Source organism: Hemicordylus capensis, chromosome 4 (genome assembly GCF_027244095.1).
Source record: "Hemicordylus capensis ecotype Gifberg chromosome 4, rHemCap1.1.pri, whole genome shotgun sequence".
NCBI lineage: Eukaryota > Metazoa > Chordata > Lepidosauria > Squamata > Cordylidae > Hemicordylus > Hemicordylus capensis.
The window spans coordinates 214,960,541-214,973,411 of record NC_069660.1 but is presented as its reverse complement, the minus strand read 5'-3'; the positions used below and the strand labels follow the sequence as shown (position 1 = coordinate 214,973,411).

Here is a 12,871-nt window from a genome sequence, read left to right as displayed (position 1 = left end):
CTGCTATGAATAGAATGTTTCAATTCAGCAGGGACAGGCTTCCACATGTAGCTCTTAGAACAAATCAACAGGCCCACACACTTAATGTCTGCCCTGGAGGATTATGCTGGCATGACGACCATTAAAATTCTCACAGGAGAGGGCTTGATGGGAGTTGCTTTCCTCCATTACCAATGTAAGTGACAGTTCTAGATCTCGTGGTCTTGCTGGTGGGGCAAAAAGCAAGAAGCACCTGCCCCCCGCCCAGATCAAAACAAGGAGCAAACAACATTGGTGGGAGGGGGGCAGTAACTCAATTAAACTCAGTTAAATTACTCAGTTAAGCAAATCTCTTCTGCTGATGTTTAATCACAATAGTTTTATCTACATATTTCTGTAGCAACATCTAACAGCTAATCTTGTTCCTTTCTTGGAGATTTTTAAAAATTGAAACCATTTCTATACAATCCTGAGATATAAACATTTCAGATGTAATGCCATCTGTGTGCTTCTGTCAGTTCATGTGTAAGAATGAAAGGATTTCCAGGCTTTCACAAAGCTTAGAGCTAACCAAATTCTGGAGGTTGGAAGCTTAATTAATATTCCCAAACCACATTTCTCTGTTCAACTCACACCTTCCAAGTACACCGCCTATGAGTCTGCCTATGGGCCCATAAGGCATCTGGATGATCTCCACCTCTTCCACTATACAATTTACCTAGCAATTGTAGGTAAAATAAGGTGAGGTCAAGAAGAAGGGACTGAAGAGAAGAAAGGGTGTTTCAGCGTTGATAGCTTAATAAGGTTAATTATTTTCTCCCCCACAGAGTGTACTAGATGGTTCACTGAGCAAATCTGACTTGGCTACTATCGGCTTGTGAAAGAGAGAATAAATTCCTGCATAGCTGCAAGAGTTACTTGGCTTTCTTGCCATTCTTCTGTTTAGCCAATGTATTTTGACTGTCCTAATGCAGGAAGATTGAGGGTTCAAATATCAAGATGATGTATTTGCTTATGTGTATTTTATAGGCTGTGAAATGCTTAAAGATATGTTCTTGTTGGTTGATGTGCAAGGGTGTAAATGGCACAAGGGCTGATGCTCAAGGGTTGATGTGCAAGGGCAGATACTAGGGTATAAACTAGACTCTGGAATGCTCTCCGGGTGGCTATTTGCTCCTCAGTCTCCATCACAGCTTTTAGAAAGAGTGTAAAATCTTGGCTTTTGCCCAGACATTTATTTGATTCTCTGCTGCTGCTCTTTGTACTCTGTATTGCTTTTATGCTTTTGTATCAAAATTTTAATCAGATTTGTTTAATATTTTTCACTTAATATTTTGATTGTGACTTTTTTACCACCTTGTTTTTTTAATTTTGCTGTAAACCGCCTTGGGATTGTTTTAATGAAAGGCGATATATAAATTTAACAATAAATAAAATTAAATAAATAAAATTATGATTTTAGAGTGAACTTCGAAAACCAGTACAAGCAGGAGTTGTTGCTGGAAATAATCCTTCTGCATCATTAACAGCTCTGAAAGCTATCTAGAGCTATTACCACTCATCTAGTTAATCTACCTGTGTCTAGAACAAATTGTACTATCTGTATCATATTATTGCACCTTTCTCTTTTCAATATGAACACACGGGGATTTTAGAATTCCATGGACAGTTATTTGCATGTATGCATGTAATCTTTTTTCTTCAGAAATGAGGAAAAACAACCCACCCACCACATATAGTATACTGTAGATCCTAATCTGTTATGAACATAGAAACCACAATTTTATTTTCACTATGTAAATTGCAAATGTGTGAAATCACAATGATAAAAACACTAATCAGTGTTTCTTCTGTAATTCTGTGAAGTAGCTTCATGATATGATATTTCTATAGTGCTGTGGTGGAGGAAGAAGTTATACAGGGGTTGCTCCAAAAGCCACTGAGGAAGATCAGGAGGATCGAAATGCGTCTGGCTGGCATAAAGGAACTACTTTACATACTTATGATTACATACTTATCAGAAGAATTCCAACAATAAGAGCACAGACTTTTGGCAAGCTCCACTACGCACAACTGCAATGCACTTGTTTACTTACATGTTGCAGGAATTGCAGTACAATTATTTTATGGAATTTTATTTGATTGGTGTTTTTATCATTGTGATTTCACACATTTGCAATTTACATAGTGAAAATAAAATTGTGGTTTCTATGTTCATAACAGATTAGGATCTACAGTATACTATATGTGGTGGGTGGGTTGTTTTTCTCATTTCTGTTGGTTCTTTTACCCACTACGAATTCCTTGTTGTTTTGTTCATCTTTTTTTTTCAGGCCAGTTCAGTGCACTCTTAGTCAGATTTGAACTGGTCCACCCACCTCTAGTCCAGAACCTCACCCCACCCACCCCCGCTCATGCTAGTGCGTGTGTTGGGGTTTGTGATTATTTAGCAAAGTGCCAAAAGAAGCTAGCCACTCCAGTAACAGAGTAGAGTGCTGAGTTTAATTGTTGCAGTTATTTAAGGAACACGCATGGAGATCGTTGTACAATCTAAACTAAATAATGTTATTGGTGAAGTACATTTGAGATAGAAAAGACCTAGTCCTATCTATCAGCTACATAACTGATAGAGAGGGAGATGTTTCCATCAGTTCTCTTCCATCAGGAAGAGAACTGACTCACTACAGGAAGTACCAAGTACCTGAGGAGTCAAGGCAAGGGTCATAGAGTAGAGGCAAGCAGGGACAGATAAGGAGACCCTCACTAACTACCTCTTCTTTCAATGCTCCTAGTGGTCATTAGGATAGTTGCTGCAAAAGGTTGATGCACTGGAACTCCATCTCCAACACTATGTAATTCTGCCTCTCCTGATCACAAAAATATAGTATTTGTCTGCATGAGACAGATGGGGAACCTGAGGAGAGATCTTCCCTGTGATTAGGAATGCTGCATTTTTAAAAGAGAAAAGGATATTGGGAGTTTCATTCCGGAACACCCATATTGTCTTGTCTAATTCTCAGCCCTCAGAGTTCATACAGGGAATGCAAGGGAAATATTCACATAAGAAATCATTACAAAGTATAAAGAGTTAATTGCATAGAGAACAGCCTTTTCTCTTAAAAAAAATTAATATAGCAGTGATTATTCTTCTGCCTGGAGCAAATATTCATTTTATTATGAAGATTTTTGACAATTTAATCTGGGGAACACAAGATGAAAGTAGAGCTTATTAGAACTGTGTGTGCTAAGCAAATGATTAATAGCTCAGACGGCTATCATGAAAACCAAGCACTTTCTCTATATGGTTTGCAAATGGTACTTCAGACTGTACTTAAGTGTAGCCACCTGTGGAGTGAGATATGGAAATAGCTTATAGAATAGCATTATTTTAGACAGGGCTGTCCAGAGGAGGGTGTGGGGCTAGGAACATATTGGCATGTGTGAAGCTTCCTTAACATTTCAGTATAAAATATACTACTACTACTAGAACAAATATTTATATACCACTCTTCGTTGAAGCCACCTAATGGCGCAGCGGGGAAATGCTTGACTAACAAGCAGAAGGTTGCTGGTTCAAATCCCTGCTGGTACTATATTGGGCAGCAGCGATATAGGAAGATGCTGAAAGGCATCATCTCATACTGCACAGGAGGAGGTAATGGTAAACCCCTCCTGTATTCTATCAAAAGAAAACCACAGGGCTCTGTGGGCGCCAGGAGTTGAAATCGACTTGACAGCACACTTTACCTTAATTCATCGAAAGTTACATAGAAAAATTAATGATACATAATTAAGATGGTCCCCTGTCCTGACAATCTAAAAAGAAACAAAAGGCAGATGCCAGCAATAACTACTGAAGGGATGCTGTGCTTCTGTTGGATGTGGCTAGTTGATCTTCCCCTGCTAAATATAAGAGAATCACCACTTTAAAAAGGTGTCTGCTCAGTTAGCAGGGGTTATAAATAAATTATATGTCACACACACACACACACACACACACACACACACACACACACACACCACAGCCCGGAGTGGTGTTTGTCTTTATCCTCACAACAACCCTGTGAGGTAACACAGGCTGAGAGAGAAGTGACTGGGCCAAAGTCACCCAGTGAATTTCATGGCTGAATGGGGATTTGAACTCGATTCTTCAAGGTTAATAAGAGCACTTAAATAATTAAAGAAGTTTTGTTTATAATTGATGACTTCCTGCTAATTAAAACTTTTTTAAAATTGTGTCTTTAAGGAATGACACATTTAACCAAATCAACCATTTCAGCAATGCCAAGAACCAAAGGGGTGTTATAAAACTGGTGGTGGTGGTGGTGGTGGGAGATTTCTTTTTCTACCCCAGCTGCACTTCCTAAGTGCACAGGTAAGGAGAGCACTGCTAATTAATACTGTCTGGAGACATGGAATAAAAGTTCAAAATAAAGTAGTTTATTTAGGAAATCCATCAGAGAGATTGTTAAAGCCTACATGCCTTGCTGCTAGCTACATATAGGAAGAGGGGAGGGAGAAGGAGGAAGTCTCTCTGTCCAGGTGAGACAATGAAACCTGAGAATCCATCACAGTGGGGGCTGGTAGGCATTAGGGCTAGAGGGGAGCAGAGGAGATCCCACTCACCAAGGCAAGAGCTTCCCACCCAAAATGGGGAGAGAGAAGGCAGGGGCCAAAAGGCAGAAAGCAGAGAGTAGGGGAAGGAGAAAGAGAAAAGAGAAAAGAAAAAGAGAACTCAAGGGGCAGAAAGCCAGAACTTGCATCTCCTCAACAAAGAAACCAAACAAACAAGCTACCAGAGAAACTCAAACTTACCAGTACAGGCAGGCAGCACATCCTCCAAAGCAAGAAGCTTTCTCCAGCCTCTCCTCGCCTGTTGCTTCCTTCTTTGGTCTTATTGGCTGGAACAGCCTGTAATCAAGCTGTTCCAGCCAGTTTGAGCCCTAAGGGGCGCCAGCCTGGCATCAACCAGGAACTTTAAAAAAAGGTAGAAAAAACATTCCCTGAAACCACCAGGAAGTGCATTTTTAAATCATTTTTTTAACTGGCTCTGTGCTTTGGAGGATTTGCTCCCTTTACTGATGAACGACCTCTGGTCTATCAGTCTAAAAACAGGTTGCTTACCTGTATGATTATTCTTGAGTGATCCTAGGTATTCACACAACTGGGATACGCACCTGCGCAGGAGACCATTCAGGAAGATTCTACAAGCTTCGTGTGGCGCTCCCAACTCCGCCCACGGCATGCATGCATCCACTGACATTGGCAGTCAGAGAACTGCTCTCCTCAGTTCCTGGATGACTGCCAGACGTCAGCGACCATTGTAAGTGGAACTGGAGAGGTAAGTGAGAGAACAGGTAAGTAAAACATAAACATTGCCCAGAGCACGACCTCCAAGGAAGTGGGGAGGTAGGGTGGTATGTGTGAAGACCTAGGATCATTCAAGGATCATCAGTTACAGGTAAGCAACCTGTTTATCCTTGATGTGATCCCAGTGTATTCACACAACTGGGTGATTAGCAAGCTCCTCCAGGAGATGGATTTCTTGGACTTACCCCATGTAAAGTTAGGATAGAACTTGCTTCAAGACACCCCTTCCAAAGCAAGCATCTTTGCAGGACCAAAGGTCTAGCACATAGTGCTTGATGAAGGGGTGGTCCAAAGACCAGGTGGCAGCTCTTCGAATCTCAGCCATGGAGATGCCCGATAGATTGGCAGCTGACGAGGCTACTGCTCTAGTAGAGTGGGCCCTTACGTCTTGAGGCGGGTCCTTACACTGGGCCTTGTAGACTTCCACCATGGCCTGAACAATCCAGCACAAGCGTTGATGAGTGATTCGCATGCCTTTTTTATCCTTCCTGTAGGACACAAAGAGCCTGCTATTCTTTCGGAATGGATGAGTCCTGTCAAGATAGAAGGCAAGTGCCCTGCAAACATCTAACTTGTGGAGGGATCATTCCAAGTCAGACAGTGGGTCACAGAAGAAGGCCGGCAGGAACACATCTTGGATGATGTGAAAACTTGAATTTATTTTGGGAATAAAGGAAAGATCCAAATGCATGACGGCCTTGTCTTTGTGAAATCGGACATAGGGGGAGTTGGATCTAAGGGTGCACAGCACAGTAACTTGCTTGGCAGAGGTGACTGCGATGAGAAAGGCTGTCTTGAGTGATAGGAATCAAAGAGGGAGAGTAGCCATGGGCTTATAGGGGTTGTTCATGAGGCCTGCCAGAACCAAAAAAGGGACCACTATGTGGTAGGGGCCTGCGTATGTGGGTATAGATTTTCCAAACCCTTGAGTAATTTATTTGAAAGGGGATGGGAGAAAATGGCAGTGTTATCAACGCACATATGGCGACTGGAGATGGCTGCAAGGTGGGCTTTAATAGGAGCTGTAGAAGGACCGGCCAACTTGAGACTAGAGAAATATCTCATTACCTGCAGGATGGTAGCCTTCGTGGGTGAGGAGTGCGCTGCAGCATACACAGCCCTTGTAGAGGGCTTCTTTTCATTGAAGAGAATTTCCTCTAAGAGTAGGTCACAGGGTTCAGCAGCTTAATTCTCCATGCCGTGAGCTTCAGCATCTTGGCATCGGGGTGTAGTACTTGTCCATGATGCATGGACAGTAGGCCCGGCGCACCTCCTCTTCTTCTTCTTCTTCTTCTTCTTCTTCTTCTTATTATTATTATTATTATTATTATTATTATTATTATTATTATTATTATTATTATTACATTTATATCCCGCTCTTCCTCCAAGGAGCCCAGAGTACTACACACTTGAGTTTCTCTTTCACAACAACCCTATGAAGTAGGTTAGGCTGAGAAATGCATGACTGGCCCAGAGTCACCCAGCTAGTTTCATGGCTGAATGGGGATTTGAACTCGGGTCTCCCCGGTCCTAGTCCAGCTCTAACCACTACACCACTCTGGCTCTCACTTGGTAAGGACTGGGACCTGCCCTTTGAGAGTCTCAGTATCGTAGGGTACCACACTTGTCATGGCCAGTCTGGAGCAATCAGCATGCAGTCCTTTTGTTGGTGAATGCTCCTGTTGAGAACATGCAAAAATCAAGGGCAGAGGTAATATGTATTATAGGGTCTTGTCCCATGGAACCAAGAAAGCATCCCCCATAGAATTAGTTCCTATGGCTGCCCGTGAACAAAAATGCTTGCACCGCACATTCTCTGCTGTCGCAAACAAGTCCACTTGTGGATGTCCCCATGTGAAAACAATGGGGAATAGGTAGGACATGGGTATACTCCATTCGTGAGGACTGGAGTGGTGAATTATGCGACTCAGGGAGTCAGCTTCCACATTGTCGACACCCTTGATGTGGATGGCGACTGGGTGAATGTCGTGTGCTATGCACCAATCCCAGAATCATAGCAACAGATTGCACAGGGGGTGGGAGACTGTGCCTCCTTGATTGTTCATGTATGCGATGGCCATCATGTTGTCCATGATGAGTTGCACTATTTTGCCCTGCAGGAGCGGTCTGAAGGCCTTCAGTCCAAGGAAACATGCTAGAAGCTCCAGCACATTGATGTGGAGTGGTTTCTGAGTAAGGGTCCATATACCATTTACTTTGTAGGTCATACAATGAGCCCCCCCCCCCAATCCATCATTGGATGCGTCGGAAGTCACAATCACCTGTGGGAAACAGGGCTGCAAGGGGATCCCTGAGATCAGATTGTCCCTGAGGTACCACCAGAGGAGAGTTCCAGACGGCCTGGGGCAAGTGCATGATTTGCATGGGGGAGACGTGCAAGAGATCGAAATGTCTCAAGAACCAGAGCTGTAGAGGCCTCATGTGTAGCTCCACATGGGTGATGACACAGGTACAAGAGGCCATGAGGCCCCGTAGGATCTGTACTTGGTGTGCTGTCCTCGTAGAAGATGGCATGGCAAGATGTACATGGCACAGCAACTTGAGTATATGGTCTTCTGCCAGAAATACTTTCTATTGGTTGGCATCCAATTGGGCCCTGATAAATAGGATGGTTTTTGAAGGTGTCATCTTTGATTTTTAGTCTTTTTTCCAGTAGGCTTATGAGATCACCCGGCAGTCTGTGAGTATGTCTGTGTCTGTGTGTCCATCCGTGTGTGTGTTTGTCAATGTGTCCCTGCTATCAATTTAGCAACGCCTGGACCAATATGAACCAAATCGGGTACAGTTGTAGGGACACATAGGGACACCTCAATGGCATAGTTTCCACCCTGGTACACGATGGTGAACGTGTAAACTTTTGGGGTGCAAGTGGGCTAACTTGTGAACTGCCTAACCGATTTGAACCAAATTTGCTACAGCTGTAGGACACATAGGGATGCCCAAATGATGTGGTGTGTGATGATGTAATTCGTTCCAATTCAAGATGTTGGCCGTCCCTTCATGCAACATGGCTTAGAAACTGCCCCCCAAAAGGGAAGGAAGGAAGAGACAGAAGATGGGATAGAGCTGAAAAGTATACAAACATGGGTGCCTGCAGGACTTTTCCTGGGTGGGGGTTGGAACTCACCAGCAGCTGAGCAAAAAGCCCTTATCCCATTGTAAATGGGTGTGTGCATGCCAGTGTGCATGTGTTCTAACCACACCCCCTGCATCAACATCAGCTGCAAGGACCCATGGCCAGTATCGGGAAGAGAGGCAGCTCCATCCTTCTCCCAGTCCTCACGAGTTAGCATACTTCGTTCAAGTGCTGACTGGGCTTCTTCCTCTGCCTCCAGCTAGCTCTCCAAGCCTTACGTTACTAACCATACTTCTCCAGATTAATAGGCCTCAATAACTGGCCACAGAATGCATCTTTGAACTCATAGAATACCATCCCCATTTTAGTACTACGTATTTTTCTTTTAAATTTTTGGGCAACCCATAGGAATATTTTAATTCTGAATTGGCAACTCAGCCCAACAGAGCAATCAAGATCCAAACTGTAAAGTTTTGAAAGCATTATTCAAATTAAGGTTATACAGCATCTGGCGCTATTTAGTTTGGAAGAAAGGTGACTATGGGGAGACATGGTAAAGGTTTATAAAATTATGCATGGAGTAGGAGAGAGAGTGGACAGAGATAAATTTTTCTCCTCTGGGTGTCAGGGAGGCATATTCAGAGTATGAATAACCATATATGGTATAAAAGGCACAATTCAGATGGTATGAAGCAGAATGTTTTATCTCGGGAGGCTCAGAGAGCAGCATGGCTTGAGGCCTACATTCACTTGAGGCCTACATTAACCTGGAGACAGCAGCAAAGATCTGATCTGAAGAGATCTGAATCAAGCATGAGAACTGTGGGATTTATGGGAAATTTCTGGGAAGACAATCCTCAGTTTTGTACGCTGAGCCTAAAGCAGTTGTTTTAAACTGACGGTTGTTGTGGTTTGTTTTTTGTGGTGACCGTTGTTATTGTGCAGGGCCTCAGTGCCAAATGGAATTCAGAGGAATTTCCCAGCTAGAGGACTTCAGTGTGTGATTGGGGGGAAACATGTGGGGAGCAGGGAGGGTAGGACAGAGGGGACTCTCCCCTGGTGCTTTGACAATTTGAGCTGCACCCTCAAGAGAGTGTTTGGATTCAAACCAGAGCCAGCATGGCCAGTAACTGGTCTTGTGAACTCACAGTCAGCCACAGAGTTCTGCCATCATGGTTCGCCTTGGAGACCTGCGAGGATTCTGCAGGAGGCTCACTTGGCAGTGTTCTAGATAAGCTGCAGCATCTCTGATTAGCCGGCTGTATTTAGCTGTCAGATTTATCATCGATTTGTTGTCTTAACTGTTAGCTGTCAGGATGGGTGGCTGCCAGTCATGGGTGACCTGCAAGTAAGTCCGGCATGATGGAGAAAAAGAAATCTGGAGCATAGCCTGCTGTGTTCAGAAAGGCTTTTGTGCTCCTCATGTGAACTTCAGTGCTCACAATTTCACCACCAATATGCACACTACACAGCTTCTCCTTGAAATGCAGGCAACCCTTAAAGGTCACCTGCTGGGCTGATTTCCACTGTATTTCTTAAGCTTGCAGGTCCTAGACCTGTGAAGCAGTAGCACCCAGGAGCTACTGGCTGGCCCCTGTGGGCCCACTTGGGGGTTTGTGGGGAAATCCTGCCCACCAGTTGAATCTGATTTCAAAAGCTGCCCCCCAATATTATTTCGAAGAATCTTGCCTAATGTTTTCTTCTTTCATCTCTTTGTCTCACCCAGAAGTGCAACCTAATGAGTTGCTATTTTCCCCACCCTTGACTGCTCAATGCTTTTGGCTCTGGCATGGCCAGGGAGTTATTAACACATGGCTTCATGCCTGGGATATTTGAAGAGCGAATCTGCTTTGCAGCAGATTCACAAGATGTTTAATTCGGGGGATTAAATTGACAGTTCACATAGCTGTCAGCTCTTCCCCGCACTCTCTCTGGCAGATATTTTTTCTGTGCATTCCCATCTACTTGCTCCAGGTTTTTCCTTCAACCACTCACAAATCAAACCACAAAGGAAGAGGCGAGAGAGCTTTTAAAAAATAGTTTGACAGCTAAGAGCGGAAGACCAGCATGATGAGTTACCAAACAGCTGGATCAAACAGCAGGACACTTAACCCTTGCCTTTGTGAGTGACTGCCTTCATCACATCATGTTTCACACACCCCCCACAACTAATGGAAGCAGCTTAGACAAAAAAGGGCTCAGCTTACATCCATTCTGCATATCTAAAGCCAATGTAAAAGATAGGAAGACACACATTTTGCAGTTTGTGCTTGTGTTTAACTTAGGAATTTATCCCTTCCCCTCCCTCAACAGAGTATCACCAATCTGCAACAACACCCCGCCCCCAGCCCCTGCAACTGCAAATCACTTAGAGCAGACCATTCCCAAACAGCTGTCAAACTCCCCTTCATTGAGTTCTGAAAAACGCCAATTTACTGGCATTACCATCCCACACATACCAGAGAAAACTGCAGGGCATAACAAAAGCCCTGCTGTTTCCCCCCAAAAGCCTCTGAAACTAGAGGATTTTTTAAAGCCAGATATACTTTGGGCTAAGCCAGAATTCTCAGCCTCCATTTGGGGGGAAACAAAGTCCTGTATGTCCTGGTCCTTGATAGCCTGCAGGGACTTTGGGGTAAATCCAGCTAACATGTGGATGGGCACTCTCCAATTAGGAGTGGATTTGAAATAAAAGCCTGTGTGCGAAGCCTCCAGCTGAAGGGGTTGGGGTGTCTGTGTGTGTGTTCAGACATAGCCCAAACCCAGGAGGTGTGGCATATATTGCCCCAGAGGGTGAGCCCATCTTCCTTCCATGTTCAGAATGCCAATGATTACTCTCCCCCATAACTCCCAGCAGGCTGCCTACCTCATCTTATTTAAACCAAACTAAACTAAACAGCACGTACTGTATGTACTTTAATCTAAAACATGTTCCTTATTTGGGTGGGGGGGGTGGGTTAAAATGGAAAAACTCTGGGGAGGGATGGGGGTAACAGGCATCAACTCAGCTCTCAGCCTCTCTTGTTCCATAAGTATTTTCTCCCTTTTAAATATTCCAATTGTTTATTGCTTGGTGAACTTGGTATTCTAGGTTCCACAACAACCTTTTCTTGACATGTGGCATAAGATATGAAAAGCACTTTCAACTCTTCCACACTTGCACCACCATACTTCAAGCCTAGCTCTTTACATTCTTTGATCAGAGCTGCTTTGCCCATAGATATATATCTAGCAGCCATGTCTAAAACTTTTTTTCCACACAAATGTGTTTATATTGTTGTTTTCTTTACTTTCCAGCTGATGTTTTTACTTATTTCAAGGAAGTTTTACCTCAGGATTTCACTTGTTCACCTTTGTCTCATTAAATGCACTAACCAAGCCTACTGAATTCTGATCCCACCGAACGCTTGCCAGCACTCTGCCAGAAGCCCACCCTGATGCCCCTCCCCAGTCCAGCCCCACCTCCCTCCCCCACCCTCAGACATGCACACGGGTCAAGAGACTGGAACTGGGAGTTGCTTCTCAGGCCAGAGAGCTAATGCGCTGTAGTCCATCATGTGAACCATAAGCTCCCACTCTGCTCAGAGGAGAAGCCTCTTCTCCCACACATATGGGAGAGCCCATAGCTTGGTGATGGAACAATTGCTTTGCATGCACAAGGTTTCAGGTTGAATTTTCATCATCTCTGTTAAAGGATCTTGGTTAGCTAGGGGAAGACCTCTGCCCAAGAGAGCCAGGGATATCATTCAGTAGAAGGCAGCTGCATGTGTATACACAGCAGATAGAGCCTGGCTATTGCATCTTCTTCTGAAGCATATTTGGGGAGGGTTGTCTTCCAATGCGATGCAATACAGTCCTCATCATTCCTTGTTTGTGTTGGAAGTGAAGGACTTTGCGCTGTCTCGTCTCAGTGACATAGGAGGACAGACTAGTGAGTCAGAGGGCTAGAGGGTCAAGACATTGGTTATCCCTTCTCTACTGCTCTGACACTATCCCTTTGGAATGTAATTGCTAATCTCAGGGACACTTCCTCTTTCCTCTCTCCCTTCTTCTTCCTGTTCCTTCTACCTTGCAACATGCAAGCTCCTCTCCCTGCACCATGTGTGCAGAGATGCAGAATCCATCTGCATCCAGTTAGCTAGATAGATTAGAGATCCTAACTCCTCACTTTCCTCTCTAGAATGGAATTCTCTAATAAATACCATATATATTGATTTGAAACTATGAACTGGCTCCAAGTTACTTTACTTTCAGCATACACGCATGCCTAACCAAATTCCGCTGTGTTGTGCCTCTGTGCACTCTGCTATAATGAAAAAGGGATTCTCTTAACAGAGAGAATTCCCAATAGTTTGTTCCCTTAGTTGGCCCACCCCAAACACAACCACAGGCTGCATCCCAGCCAGGTAACCTAAGCAGAAAAGG

The 12,871-nt window shown here is 43.9% G+C and overlaps 1 long non-coding RNA gene across 1 annotated transcript; it reads left to right on the top strand.

Annotated features, from left to right (window-relative positions):
* Window positions 1-2,205: 2,205 nt before the first annotated feature.
* Window positions 2,206-6,039, top strand: LOC128323356 (uncharacterized). The gene is made up of 2 exons (XR_008306226.1): window positions 2,206-5,320; window positions 5,844-6,039. It is a non-coding gene; the product is annotated as an uncharacterized LOC128323356 (long non-coding RNA).
* Window positions 6,040-12,871: the final 6,832 nt, after the last annotated feature.